The sequence below is a fragment of the Carettochelys insculpta genome, chromosome 13 (genome assembly GCF_033958435.1).
Source record: "Carettochelys insculpta isolate YL-2023 chromosome 13, ASM3395843v1, whole genome shotgun sequence".
NCBI lineage: Eukaryota > Metazoa > Chordata > Testudines > Carettochelyidae > Carettochelys > Carettochelys insculpta.
The window spans coordinates 26,694,540-26,709,494 of NC_134149.1; the positions used below are offsets into that span (position 1 = coordinate 26,694,540).

Sequence of the window (14,955 nt, forward strand, 5' to 3'; positions counted from 1 at the left end):
AACATATCTGCAACAATGGAAGAGGTGTCCCCATTGGTGCTCAGAAAAACACATCCTCCACATTAGCGCACCCCTCTCTCCACCATTCTAAACTATCTACATCATCTAAGGTAGTCAGGTCTTTGAGATTCATCAGGAGTGCACCTTGTAGACATAACTTTTCATATCTGGTTAGATGACACATCGTTGCGCATCCAATGTCCAGGTAATTTTTAAAGGGTCTTCAGGTACTCTACCCTGATGTCAGTCCACCACTGGAACCACGGGGTCGTCACCTGGTCCTAAACTCCTTTGCTCACCAGCCATTTGAACCTATGGCTACCTGCTCCCTTCTGCATCTTTCCATGAAGACCGTCTTTCTTATTGCAATTGCCTCTGCCTGAATGGTTGGAAAAATTGCTGCACTGATGGTTGGGACTCAGTATACTATTTTTTTCTTCTTCTTCAAGAATAAAGTCACCTTATGCACCCACCCGAAGTTCCCACCAAAGTGCCGATCCTCTTTCTATCTGAATCAAACCATACACCTTCCCAGTTTTTCCTGAAGGCACATGCCAACTCCTTCTAGATAACTATGCATGCTGTAGATGTCTGAAGGGCACTTTCTTTCCACCCCCAGAGAACTAAACCATTTAGATCCTCACCTCTGCTTTTCATATCCATTGCAGGTAATCATAAAGGTAGCGTCATATCCCTGCAGAGACTTTCACACTGAATTGCTGACTTCATTTGACTCTAGTACACCTCTAATGATGCTATTCCCCCTACCAACACTAAAGTGCATTCCACTGGGGATGTAACAGTCTCCATAGCTGCCTTATGCAAGGTCCCAGTATCTGACATTTGTCAGGCTGCCACTGACCACACGTTTGCTAGACGCTGCACTCTCTCAAACAGAGACCTCTCTTGGCTCTTAACGTTAGCTAAAGCTGTTCTTTTCATTGCTGTTCTTCCAGATTCAAGCACACCATCTCCTTAAATATATGTACTACTTTAGTCACCTACTATGGAGCATCCACAGGATGTCTCTCGAGGAAGAAGAGGTTACTCACCTTGTGCAGTAACTGACATTTTTCAAGGCAAGCATTCCTGTGGGTGCTCCATGATCCTCCCTCCCTCCCCTCTACTTCAGACCTATCTGTCTTTCTTTTTCTCTGAGGTAGAGAAGCAACTGACAGGGAGGGAGGCCGGCCACACGTGCACAATAATAAGCTACTGAAGGCCTGGAGGGTATGCACCAGGCCTGCACAGCCCCAGGGGTACTGCTCTGAAGGACTCCAATCGGCAGCTCGGGGCACACCAGCACCTACTGTGGAGCGTCCACAGAGACAGTCATTTCAAAGAACGTCAATTACTGCGTAAGGCAAGTAACCTTCTCTTCCCTTCAATAAGACAGCTAATGTTTTGCCAATTTACAAAATAGACCGATGGGCTGACACAGGTAATAGATTCTGTCTACCCAGCATATGTGTCTAAGGCAGTAGAAAATTGTATATCATCAGTGCTATATATTCAGAGAATTAGGTACCTGTAGGGTGGGGCTGAGGGCTCTGGAGATGGGTGCAGGTAACCTGGGGTGAAAAGGCTACTCTCTTCACTGCAGAAGCTCACAGTCAGGTGAGAAGTGCCTGTGTGTGGCCACAGAAGCTCTAGTAGAGCCTGGCTGGGGAGGGGCACCACTTCTTGGTCCAGAAATGAGAGAGCTAGGCTTCGTGGGGACCTGGGAAGGGGCAACTCTACCCCAGCCATGGCAGCTCCATGTTTCCCTGGTCTGTCCTTACTTTTAACAGAGGACTCCATCTATCTTTTGAGCCTTACACAGAAGTTTATTAACGGTTGTTAGCCAGTAGCTTTGTGAATGGAAGGGTGAATGTTTGTGTTCGTGTGCCTAAACTGGATGATTCCTCTTTTTTCCTTTATCACACTGTACTCTAGTCCCAAACTTTTAAAGTCTGTATAGATGCATTTTGTATGCAAAACACAATGCTCATGGAGAAGTTAGTATTGAAAAGATACATGCAAACATACTTGATGATGCTTTAAAAACGATATTTTAATGTTTTGAGGCAAGTTGTGAAGGACCTTTATTTGTGTCCTGTGGTGGTGGTGTTGGAAAAGCCCTAAGAGAAAGTAATGGCTATGGCCTACCTATGCTGGTCTAATGGAATTCTTCAGATTTGCAGCTTTTGCTTGACTAGCTCTCTTCTGTTACTTACAGAACAAAATTAAGGATTCAGAAACCTAATTTTTTCTTTGAATGTTATCCATTAGGGTGCTTCACTTCGGGTATTGGTGCGTCCGCGAATCTTTGATCGGATAATTTTGGCAGCAGTGTCTGTCCAGGTTACACATGTGCTTAACCTATCTCATGGTGTCACCCAGCAAATGCGCAATCTGACCCCTTCAGTTGTTTTTCTGCTGTCTCTGGCCTGTGATAAAGCACCCAGGGGGTGTTGCAAACTTAGCTCATTTAATGCTAAAATAGTTTGTTCAGCAGTTTGTTAGCTTTTGTTCCTATAGCTTTTTTCTCTCTAAATTTTATAAACTAATTTAAAGCTCACCCTACAAGTGAACCACCATTATTTTAAGTTATGCCTGGGTCACCAGACTTCACACTGCCTTGCATGCTGAGGTATCATGCTGATTTTTGGATGGGCTTCTCAGCGTACCCACAGCTTGGGTGAGTTGCACATTCCGCAGAAATATACTCACTAAAGCAACTTAAAGACTTGCGATAGGTGGGACAGAGACCAGTGTCTCATAGAATCAGGGTAGGAAGGGACTCCGGGAGGTCATTGAGTCCAACACTACAATAAAAACAAGAGCAGTCCCAACTAAATCACCCTCATCACGACTTCGTTAAGGTGGGAATTAAACATTTCTAAGGGATGGATATTCCACCAGTTCAGTTCCACTTACATTATTGAACACATTCCAGTGTTTCACCACCCTCCTAGTGAAATAGTTTTTTCTTCTAATATTTTAGACCTCCCCCACTGCAACTTGGAAACCATTGCTCATTGTTCTATCATCTGTCTCCACTGAGAATAGCTTCTCTTCCTCCTCTTCAGAACTCTCCTTCAGGTAGTTGAAGGCTGCTATCAAATCCCCCCTCACTCTTCTCTTATGTATACTAAATAAACCCAAATCCCTCAGCCTCTCCTAAGTTATGTTCTCCATCCTCCAATCATTTTTTGTTGCCCTCCACATCCTTTCTGTAATGGGGGCCTGGAGGTGGATGCAGGAGTCCCTGATGTGGCCTCACCAGTGCCAAATAAAGGGGAACGATCACTTCCCTAGATCTACAGGCAGTGCTCCTACTTATGCACCCCAATATGCTGTTAACCATCTTGGCTACAAGAGCACACTGTTGACTTGTATCCAGCATCTCATCTACTGTGAGCCCCAGGTCTTTTTCTGTCAAACTGCCACTTAGCCAGTTGGTCCACAGCATGTATCAGTGCTTGGAATTCTTCCATCCCAAGTGCAGGAGTCTACGCTTGTTTTTGTTGAACTCATCAGGTTTCTTTTGGCCCAATCTTCCGATTTGTTTAGGTCACTCTGGACTCTATCCCTACTCCTGCAGTGTATCTACCTTTCCCCTAACTTAGCGTTATCTATGAGCTTGCTGAGGGTGCAATCCATCCCCTCATCCAGGTCACTAATAAAGATGTTGAACAAAAGTGGCCCCAGAACTGACCCTTGGGGTATTCTATTTGATACTAACCAACAACCAGACATGTGGAGCCATTGACTGCTGCCTGTTGAACCCAATGACGTTGTCAGCTTTCTGTCCACCATACAGTCCATTTATCCAATCCATGCTGCTTTAATTAGCTGGCAAGAATACCGTGGAAGACTATATCAAAGGCTTTGCTAAAGTCAAGGTTTATCATATCCACTGCCTGTCCCATATCCATAGAGGCAGTTCCTCATCTTAGAAAGCAATCAGCTTGGTCAGGCAAGACCTGCCCTTGGTGAATCCATGTTAACTATTCCTAATCACTTTCTTTTATTTCAAGTGCTTTAAAAATGATTCCTTGAGTATCCCCTCCGTGATTTTTCTGGGAACTGAGGTGAGGCTCACGAGTCTGTAGTTCCCTGGATTCTCCTTATTCCTTTTTAAAGATGGTCACTACATTTCCCTTTTTTCCCGGTCGTCTGGGACCTCCCCCATCACTACAAGTTTTCAAAGATGATGGCCAATGGCTCTGCAGACACATCAGACAAATAGTTCATCACTCTTGGTTGCATTAGATCCAGCCTCATGGATTAGTGTATGTCTCAAGCTCATTCCAATGGAGAAGTCCATGTGGACTTATTGGTGCTTGTTAACTTTCCTTTTGTATTTTGATGCCTATGCTAGATTTGCTAATGCTGCTTCTGAGACAGCCCGATATCAATGAGATACATCAAACTAGTGCTCTGCAAAGGAGCAGGATCTGTTGTCCTGCCAGCTCAGTGTAGTCTGCAGTATAAAACAGCAACAAGCTTCTGTGGGACAGACCCACTTCATTGATCTGAAGAAGTGGGTCTGTCCCACAAAAGCTCATCACCTAATAAATCATTTTGTTAGTCTTTAAAGTGCTACACGACTGCTGTTTTTGTTTTGCTACATTTGTAAGTTCAACTTTCATGTTAAAGAAATTGCATTCTTGTCTACTCCCACTTCAGATCCTGTCTGGCACCCCCCTCAGGACAAAAGGTCTCTAGAGACCTCATCCTCTTCAAAGGAAGGCCCATTCCTCTAAAAAGGCAACTAGGAAAAGAGTAGCAGCTTGTCCTAAAGAGGTGACCAAAAAAACTATTCTGTCTTGGTCTCACTCCATGGCACTGACCACACCTCCTTGCCTGATTGAAGCCTGTGGCTGGGGTCTTATGATGGGCACAACATGAGCGTATGTTGTGCCCATAAAGACCACAGTCTTATAGGTGGATGGGCCTACCTATGTTGTTCCTGCACAATAGCCCAATAGAGACTCATGGGCCACTTATAGAAGGTACTGCATCAGACCTCCTAGCCCGTATAGTGAGAGCATTAGATCTTCACTACCACTATAGTGTCCTGCAGTGTTAGAGCCTACAGAGAAGACCTGAGGAATAGGGAGAGCCTAGAGCAGCATATTAAGTCTCCTACTTTTCCTCTTCCTTGGAAGAGACCGTCATGCGCCTACTATCTATAGCTGGCTGACTGACTTTAAACAAGTATCAGAGAGGTAGCCGAGTTAGTCTGTATCTTCTAAAACAACAAGAAGTCCTGTGGCACCTTATAGACCAACAGATATTTTGCAGCATAAGCTTCCATGGGCAAAGACCCGCTTCCTCAGATGCATCTGACGAAATGGGTCTTTGCCCACGAAAGCTTATGCTGCAAAATGTCTGTTAGTCTATAACAGATATTAGTCTATAAGGTGCCAGAGGACTTTTTGTTGACTTTAAATGATTTCACGAGCTTTTCAGAGTGGTGCCTAGAGGCTTAGAGATCCCTCTTGCAGAACACCTGGGATTCCAGCACGTTCTGCAAACTTCAACTTTAAAATAGCACTTCTGACTGCACTAATGAAACCAATCAGAAACCTTTGGCAGACGCCACCCACAAAATCACCTACTTGGGAGGGGACTGATCAAAAATATTATGTAGCCTTAAAAGGCATGGATATTTTATTTTCCCACACTGCACCAAATACGCTTGTCAATGTAATCACCCAGCGTGGTAAAAAATATTGACAGATTCCTAATGACGAAGAGTGGAAATGACTGGATCTTCTCAGTCGCGAGGTTTATTAATCATAGGTGGGAAAAAAAATACCCAAAAGGTTACTTGAGTAAAAGTTTTTCACTTCTGGATACTTGAGTAAAAGTACACACTTTTAGACACACCCCCACGTGTCACATCTTGATTGTACTCAAGTAGTTTTCCAGAGGGACAGCTGAGACTTGTAGTTGAGAATGTGCCCCCCACAAAAAAAACAGGGGAGCCTGTACATAAGGAACATTTGGTGGTACTTTCCCAGCTTGGCTGTTAATCATCAACTCCCCAGTTTTGGGCTGCCAACTATGGGGCACTATTGGCAAAAGATGACCATCGCAACTATTGCAAACTGATGGACTTCTTAATGACATCGTGGAGGATAAGAATGACCAATTTAAATCTGTTGTTGACAAAGGACAGCTTGTAGCCGGAACTGCGCTAGAGGTATCTTTTAAATGTGGCTGACATCGCTTCAATATCCACTGTGGTGGTGATGCTTCAGGCTTCCTGACCTTTTGTGGGAAATGGGACAAATCACTAAACTACTTTTGTTTAGTTTTCCCATTTGAGAGATGGAGATAATCCTAACTTCTTTAAACTGGCGGTGGTGAGGATTAATTAACTGTTTTGAAATACAGAAGTTGCTATAGGTTAATGTTATAAAGGGAACTAACACTTTGCAAAAAGCTTTGTGATTCTTGGCATGCACTTCATGCCTCTGGGCTCCATAAAATTTAATCCAGGAAATACTTTTGGAATTAACTTCTTCTAAACCCTCCAAGGATCCCGCTGAACGACATGTGCTCAAATGAAAGAGATTAGCCATTAAGATAATATCTCAAATGATCATTGTGACTCTTGTGTTGCTTTTATAGCAGGAAAATTTGCTTGGCTTCCTACAACTGAGAATTTTTATAAGGGATGACAGAATGAATAACTTAAAACCTTGTTTTGTATGCAGTTGGAAATAATTTCCCTTGTAGATCAGGATTTTATGGTGATTTGGTAAAAGTTGAAATCACTAGAATTATGGCGTGTCTGTTTTATACTTAAGAAAACAGCTCCCCAAACCTGAAACTTGGCACTTGTAATGTCTGCTTTTTTTCCCTCCCCTCTTCTCAGACTTTATAGTAAAGAAAACCAAGCCTAAAAACCTTAAATCAACATGAGCTAATGAATAGGTGCATAGTTGCAGATGGGTAGATGTGTTTGCCTGTAGCTTTACAAATAACAAGCAGTTCTGCGTAGCACCTGAGGCTATGACTGTACAGTGGTTGCTATTTCGGGATACATTCTGGCAGCTAAATACCTTACTCAAAATAGCAGCACTATTTCAAGCATGGTATTTCATTTCTGCTACCCCTTGTTGTGCGAGGAGTAGTGGAAACTTAGAAATAGCTGCTTATTTCAAAATTCAGTGCCATTTGGATGGCACCAACTTCAAAATAAGTTAACTTTATACAATGTGCAAATTGTGTAAGCTATTTCAAGTTATGGCAACACTGTAGCCCTAACCTTAGAGACTAACCAATATATTAGGTGGGTAAGACCCATTTCTTTGGTTTCCAGTCATCTTGAAGAAGCTTATTTTAAGCATGAGAGCTCATGACCTGATAAACTGGTTAGTCTCTAAGGTACTATAGGACTGCTTGTAACATTTTGAATAGGTGCATGTGTGATAGTGATGGGGGAAAAAGGGGTATAGTAGGCTGATTTTAACTGTTGCCACCACTTCACCTGTAATAATGTTCTAAATTAGTATTTTTTCAGAGTCATGAGTCAAATGTGGACTTATTGGTGCTTGTTAACTTTCCTTTGTGTATTTTAATGCCTATGTTAGATTTGCTAATGCTGCTTCTGAGACAGCCAGATATCCATGAGATACATCAGACTAATGCTCTGCAAAGGAGCAGGATCTGTTTTCCTGCCAGCTCAGTGTAGTCTGCAGTATAAAACAGCAACAAGCTTCTGTGGGACAGACCCACTTCATTGATCTGAAGAAGTGGGTCTGTCTCGCAAGAGCTCATCACCTAATAAATCATTTTGTTAGTCTTTAAAGTGCTACATGACTGCTGTTTTGTTTTGCTACGTTTGTAAGTTCAACTTTCATATTAAAGAGATTGCACTATGGTACTTGTATTAGGTGAATTGAAAATGGTATTTTTTTACAGTGCAAATATTTGTGATAAAAATAATTATAAAATGAGCATTTTACACTTACATATTTTTACTCTACATGTTTAAGTGAAATTTTATATTAAAAAGTATTAGTAGAGTGTTTTAGAAGTGGTAATTGATTGTATACTTTCTTTCTAGGAAAAAGCTGCTTGCATGAAATGCTTGAAAGCCCTTTACTCTGAACTAACATGAAAGTCATGAGAAAGGAAGTTCTTTGTGAATGGTAAAACAAACATATTGCTAAACAAAACAAACACCTGGTTTCATGTTTTTCTCTCTCCACTAGTTTAATCATTTATCTTGAAGTCAAAATGTCTACATGATTCTAACAGAGTGATATGCGATGTACTACAAGTGAAAACAATATTTGTTATTTATAGTGTGGTAGCATCCAGAAACCCTAACAACACTGAAGGGAGCTTTTGTGGTAGGCACTGAGCGCACAGTGCACGGATGACCATTCCCATGTCAGAGTGGTGTTTTAATTTACAGTTGGATGAAACAGCATATGGTTAGTGCTTTGCAGCACTACAAAGGGAGTCAGAGGCAAGACTCCAACACTAAGGATCAGGAATTTTTCAACAAAATGTTTAGTTTGAAAATGTTAATTTGACAAAACCAAAAATTTGTGCATGCGTATGTGGGAGGAATGATACTCGCCCATTCTGTAACTACTGTTCTTCAGGCAGTGCATGCAGATCTGTGTTCCACTGAGGTGTGCTCGCACACCTAATGCACAAAAACAAGAGAACTTTGCCTAGCAGTACCTGTAGGGCAGCACTTAGAGCTTATTGCCTTAGTGCTTTCCCCAGACTATATCAGGGTGGCACCACTCACTCTGTGCGTATTTCCTTCGCACCGCGTCCCAAGCACAGAGAGCTGATGGAGGATGGGTTCTGGAATGCACACCTGCACCCACATCTTGAAGAAGGACATTTAAAGGAAAGTAAGTACCATTTTTTTTTCTTTTTTGAGTGATTGTAGATTTGCATTCCATGTAGGTGATTACGAGCAGTATTGCTAGGAAGGGTAGGGTTTAGTGTCTATATGAAAATGTTCAGGACAGATTTCTTAGTGTTCTTCGAGTGCTTGCTCACATCCATTCCATGTTAGGTGTGTTTGTTTACCACGTGCACTGGAGACATAAGTTTTATCCCTCATTGGTCTTGTCTACATGTGCCCCAAACTTCAAAATGGCCATGCAAATGGCCATTTCAGAGTTTACTAATGAAGCGCTGAAATGCATATTCAGTGCTTCATTAGCATGCGGGCGGCCGTGGTACTTTGAAATTGATGTGCCTCGCCGCCGCACATCTCATCCAGACGGGGCTCCTTTTCGAAAGGACACCGCCTATTTCGAAGTCCCCTTATTCCCATGAGCTGATGGGAATAAGAGGACTTCGAAGTAGGCGGGGTCCTTTCGAAAAGGAGCCCCGTCGGGACGAGCCGCCGAGTCGCGTCAATTTCGAAGTGCTGCGGCCGCCCGCATGCTAATGAAGCGCTGAATATGCATTTCAGCGCTTCATTAGTTAACTTCGAAATGGCCATTTGCATGGCCATTTCGAAGTTTGGGGCACGTGTAGACGTAGCCATTGTTGTCCATGGGGTGATGCCTGTGTAGGGTGGTCTGAGGGGTATTGCCAGCTTCCCCCCTTTATTTCCTTCTCACCGGCCAGTGATCGTGCATGGGATGCTCTTGAGCTCTAGCAACTATTTGCTTTCTTGCTGTTGTACGCGCTTTGTTGAAAGCAGCTGTTTTATTTTCTTCCCTTAGTGCATGTTAGTTTATAGTCTGTCTCAGAAAGGGACTTTCCCTTGGGAAAAGGTCATGCCCCTCCCCCACCCCCGGATTTAAGAATTGTGACTGGTGTAAGAAGCCTGTGCTACTCAGCATTCCTCCACACCAGCTCCCTACGCTGTCTTGGTGAGGCTTGTGCTAGTGACAAGTGTCATATTTGTAAGAGCTTTGTCACACACCAGAAACATTTCTTAATGTTCTTTGAGTGCTTGAACATTGAGGCTTAAAGCAGGAGTGGGCAATAATTTTTGAAGGTGGGAGACATGCCAAGAATTTGGAAAATGGCCAAGGGCTACATTCTCCCATGATATTCATGGAGGAGGTGTGGGATCTGTGATGGAGATTGGGTTGAATTGTGGGAGGGGAGTTGGGGTGAAAGAGGTAGCTGTGACCAGGGGCTAGGGGACTGGGATGCAGGAGGGAGTGCAGGGGTTTGAGTTGTGACCCAGACCAGAAAGGGTTTATAATCCAGGGCGGAGGACTGGGGTACAGGGGCTTGGGCTGTGGCCTGGAGCAGGGGATGAGAGTGCAGAAGGGGATGTAGGGGTCTGGGTTGCAATCTGGGGCAGGGGCTTGGGGGTGGAGGGTCTGGGAAGGGGTATGGATGCAGGAGGAGGGGCAGAGGATTTGCATAGTGTGTGGGGGGGGGGCGGGGGCGGGGTGTCTCTGGCTAGGAGATTTGCCTGAGTGGCTCTCAGCCAGCACTCTGAGGCAGGCTCTCTGTCCACTTCAGCCCCAGACCACTCCAAACTGCTTCCTGCTTCACATAGCACTCTGCTCCAGATGCCGGAGGGGCACACACTTTCCTCACCCCACAGCAAAAATCTCTCTGCACCTGTTGGCTGAAAATCATAAACTGGCCAATGAAAGCTGATATTTTTTTTTTTTTTCAGGGGAGCAGGAGCAGCACGTGAAATCTCCTCCACCCTTCCGGTAACCAGAGCAGAGAGCCGCAGGAAGCCACTTACAGCAGTCAAGCTGCTCTTCCTGAGGTGGTCCCCAGGCCATATCCAGCCAGCTGTCAGGCTGGTTGTGGCCTGCAGTTGTATCTTGCCTGCCCTGGCTTAAAGCTTTATTTATGGAGTTGGCATTGATCCTGGCGTCAGGCTTGGTTCACAGCACTGCTACATCAGCGTGGAGCACTCAGCCAGGTCTGTCATCAGAGTGGCAGACCAGCGCCAGCTTCTGAAAAGAAGGTCTGCAGAGACTGTTCTCCCTGAACACAGGAAAGGCAACTTTTTCCCTCCAAGTGAGAGTAGGGATTCAGCTTCTGGTGAGTAGGCCAGTCCCCCCCGGATAACAGCATAGGGGTCCAATGCATCGAAATGCCATCAACCACAAAGGCCCTGCAAGTGGCATAGCATGTCTTGTGCCACCCACACCCATGTTAGCAGCACCCAGGTCAGGTGAGTCTTCAGTTTAGGGGGGTGCAAATCACCAGGCCCTTCTTGGCCAATGTCATTTTATTGTCAGTCAGTCTACCGCCAAAGTTATTGACTCCCTCTCAGAAGCCCAAAGGAGTTCCAGGACTATCTTGATGAAGACCAGAGGGCTGCGTGAGCAGTACTGCAGGCGATCTCAAATGCAGCAGACTCTGCCATCTAGGGCAGGACCTCTGCCATCTCCATGAGGTGAGTGGCATGGCTCCTGTCTTCAGGTCTTACCACTGAGATACATACGCAGATCGCATCTGATGAAGTGGGTCTTTGCCCATGAAAGCTGATGCGCCAATAAATCTGTTAGTCTATAAGGTGCCACAGGACTTCTTATTGTTTTCTCTAAGATTCAGTAGTCTATCCAAGACCTTCCCTTCAATGGCCATGCCCCATTTGGGGAATAAATAGAGAAGACTGGGCATGGCCTCAAGGACTCTTGGACAACCCTGAAGACCTTAAGCCTCTGTGTCCACAGGTAGCAGAGGTGGTGTTTTAAATTGCAGCCCCCTCCAGCAGCGTAGGCAGGGCCCCTGCCCAAAGAGGGGCAGTCAGATGCTGACAGGATCATCAGACCTCTTCCTGCATGCAGGCAAGCTCTACCTGCTCCCAGAAGGGGCAGAAGTGACTGTTTTGAGGATGCATGTTCCAGTCACAACACTGGATTGGGTCCTCCAACTGCCTTTCTCTTTCCCTTCAGGCCTGGGCATCCATAACATTGGACTGCTGGGTCCTCAACACCCTGGCACATGGTTATGCCCTGTGATTTGTTCATTTCCCCACAACCCTCCCACTGGAGTCTGCTGCATTAGGAGATGCAAACCTTGCTGCATTTGGGGGGCAAAGCAAGAAAAGAGATCCCCTGCAGACCCAGACAAATGATTCTACTCCAGTTATTTCTGATTCGGAAACCCACAGGAGGCTTATGGCCAGTTCTAGAGTGGCAGGACTTCAATGTATACCTAGCAAAGTTGAAGTTCTACATGGTCTCTCTAGCCTCCATCTTTCCTTCTCTGTATCTGGGCAGCTGGAGTGCTGCACTCAGCTTAAAGAACTCATGCTTTCACAATGGTGATCTTCAAAGGCCACCGGTGCCGCCTTCATTTTTATGGTGGGCTCCCATCGTTACCAGTTTGCTGTGCTCCTTTTCAGCCTGGTGACAGCACCAAGAGCGTTGACAAAATGCATGTCGGTGGTGGCAGCTCCCCATAGATGTTGGGATATCCTGATCTGCGCATCTTCTTCACTGGCTTATTGGAGCCACTCCACATTGGACATATGCAATATGCCTTAGCCTTTTACATAGCTAGCTGTCACTTAAGGAGTGCAAGACTGGCAGAGGCACTTGAACCAACTTGTGTAAAGGATGACAGCTTGGATGATAGGCCAACTTCAACTATGCCTAAAGAGAACAAAGACACAGTCTTGCATGCTGGACTACATACATGTAGGCAGCCGCAAGGCCTAGCAACCTCAGACATACAGAGATAGAAGATTTGAGACTACCATGGGAGAAATAGGCTGCTCATTGCTTGCAGCTGTTTCAGCAGAAATGCTCTCGCATTCATAGAATCTAGAGCAGCGGTCTCCATTACACTCCCTGTTCTCCACCTGTGGCAAACTGGGCAGTGCAGTGTGGTGAAGTGCAGCTCAGGAGAGCCGAACACATGGGGTGCCACTCTGGCTGCTCCACACACACGCCTCACCACATGGTGGGGCAAGTGTGTGGCGGCAGAGGCAGCTCCTGTGGCCCTGGCTGGCTACAGCCATGTTCCGGTGCAGCAGTGGCTTCTGGGAGTAATCTGGGGGGATGTGCCTGGCTGGGTGGGAGGACATCTGGAGGAGGGTCGGGGCTGTGGTGATCCCTTGCATTCCTTTTGGACACCACTGATGTAGAATACCGCCAGTCAATTTCATTCTTTGGGGTGGTACTTGTCTCAATTTTCTGTTTAGGCCGTGGCCCAGACAGTCAATGAGAGAGAGTTAGTGGACTGCACAAGAGAGAGGACTTTTTTCCCTCTGAACTGTGGAGATGGGAGGAGCAAAATGGGAGACACTGATGTCCCCGCTGTAGCCTAGGGGAAGTTTTCCTGCTGACTGCTTGTTAATGTGTTCCCTTATAAAAAGCCAAGGTTCCATACCTTGGAAGTAACCGTTACTCATCAGTTTCACAAATGGTATAGCAGAGTTTCATTCAGAGGTGCAAGTAGAATCCATGTCTCTGACAGAGAGCGGCTCTGAAATGCTTGCAGAAGGAACATGCCAATTATGTGTATATGAACCATGTAGGTAGTCTGTGTCCGCATTTCAGGTCTGCTGGGCCTGGTGATATAAAAGGGCCCAGGGCTCCTGGCTGCTGCTACTGTGGAAGCAGTGTTGACTGGAGTCTCAGCCCTTTAAGTCACTGATGGAATGCTGCAGGGCATGCTCCAGGCAGCAATGAGTGCTCGGGGGAAGGTGGATGGTGTTGTGCTTTGGGTGGTGTAGAGGGCTATCTAGCCCCAGCCCTCCCCTTCCTGGGGCATGGCCTGGCTGTTGGTCCCCCTCTAGTTGCTATAACAGGGGCCATCCCGCTGGGATGGGGGTTGGAGAGGGGACCCTGGGCACCCTGCCTCAGGTGCAGGGTCGAGCAACACCCTCCCCAAGCTCTGCCCCAGCCCTGCCCACTTTTCCTCTTCCTTGAACATTGCAGCCCCAGGGATTATAGTGGGCTTGGTGCAGCAGCAGCAAGGGTCGAGCACCACTGCATGGGCAGTGGGAGCTGCAGCAGCCTGGCAGCCTGCTGTGGTCTGCTGCACTGCCCTCCTGGCCCACTGCACCCTGCTTTTCCATGATGGTGGAAAGTGGATCACCTTGGGGCTGGGACTCTGCACTTCCTGCCACTGCCGAGAAGCTCTGCGCAGTGGGTGTGGAGAGGGTAGGATTGGAGTGGAGCAGACTGCTTGGCCACTCTGGATTCTGCTGCCTGAATGGTAAATGCATCAGGGAGAGGTGACGCCGCAGCCGCCATGTGCCAGGCCCGCTGGGTCCTTCCGATCCATAGGACAGTTGGGTTGGCTGCCACAAGGCCCCAAAAGCACAGGGCCTAGAGTGGTTGCCCTGATTTGTCCTATGGATGGGACCTCTCTGGCTATACCACGTATAGTTATTAGACTGCTACTACTTCCATTGTATTAAAGGACTGCCTTCTTTTATGTCTAGAAGTCCAAGCTCAATCCTTGCAAATGAAAGACCAAGTAGTAATGGTCTCAAGTTGCAAAGGAAGTTAGGTCTTCATTGGATTCCATAAACTTTTTCAAAGTTTTCCATTCTTCAAAAATATGTGAAATTTCAACTTTTCATCCAGATAACATAATTTGAAATGTCTGGATGTTGCATGCATCTAATTTTTTCTAGTTGGTTGTAGGGCATTTCACCCACATGTCCCCAGTTTTAGTTCCTGATGAACCGAGCAGGATTCAAAGTCATTTGCATCTGGTGGCTATACGGTGAGTCCCAGTTCCAGATTTTATGTCAAACACACCACTGTACTTTCCACTAGGACTGTAAGCACTTTAGGATATTGATTATTTTTGTCTTTGATGGAATATAGTTTGTTTGTTTGGTTTGGGCATTGAATGAGTATAGATGGAGATCAGGTGTTGGATTTCAGAAGACTCATTTTTATAGCCTGTTGCTGACTCAGTAGGATATAATGTGCAAAGTCCTGCTGTGCCTACTTTTTTGGCATATTCTCCTGCTGACATGACACTTACCTGAGAGGAGATCAGAGTGGAATCAAGATACCAACAAAA

General features: G+C 45.7%; 1 protein-coding gene across 8 annotated transcripts in view; it reads left to right on the top strand.

Annotated features, from left to right (window-relative positions):
• EDA (ectodysplasin A) overlaps positions 1-14,955 on the top strand; it is a 170,625-nt gene that overhangs the window by 12,591 nt on the left and 143,079 nt on the right. The gene's annotated exons all lie outside the window — the stretch shown is intronic.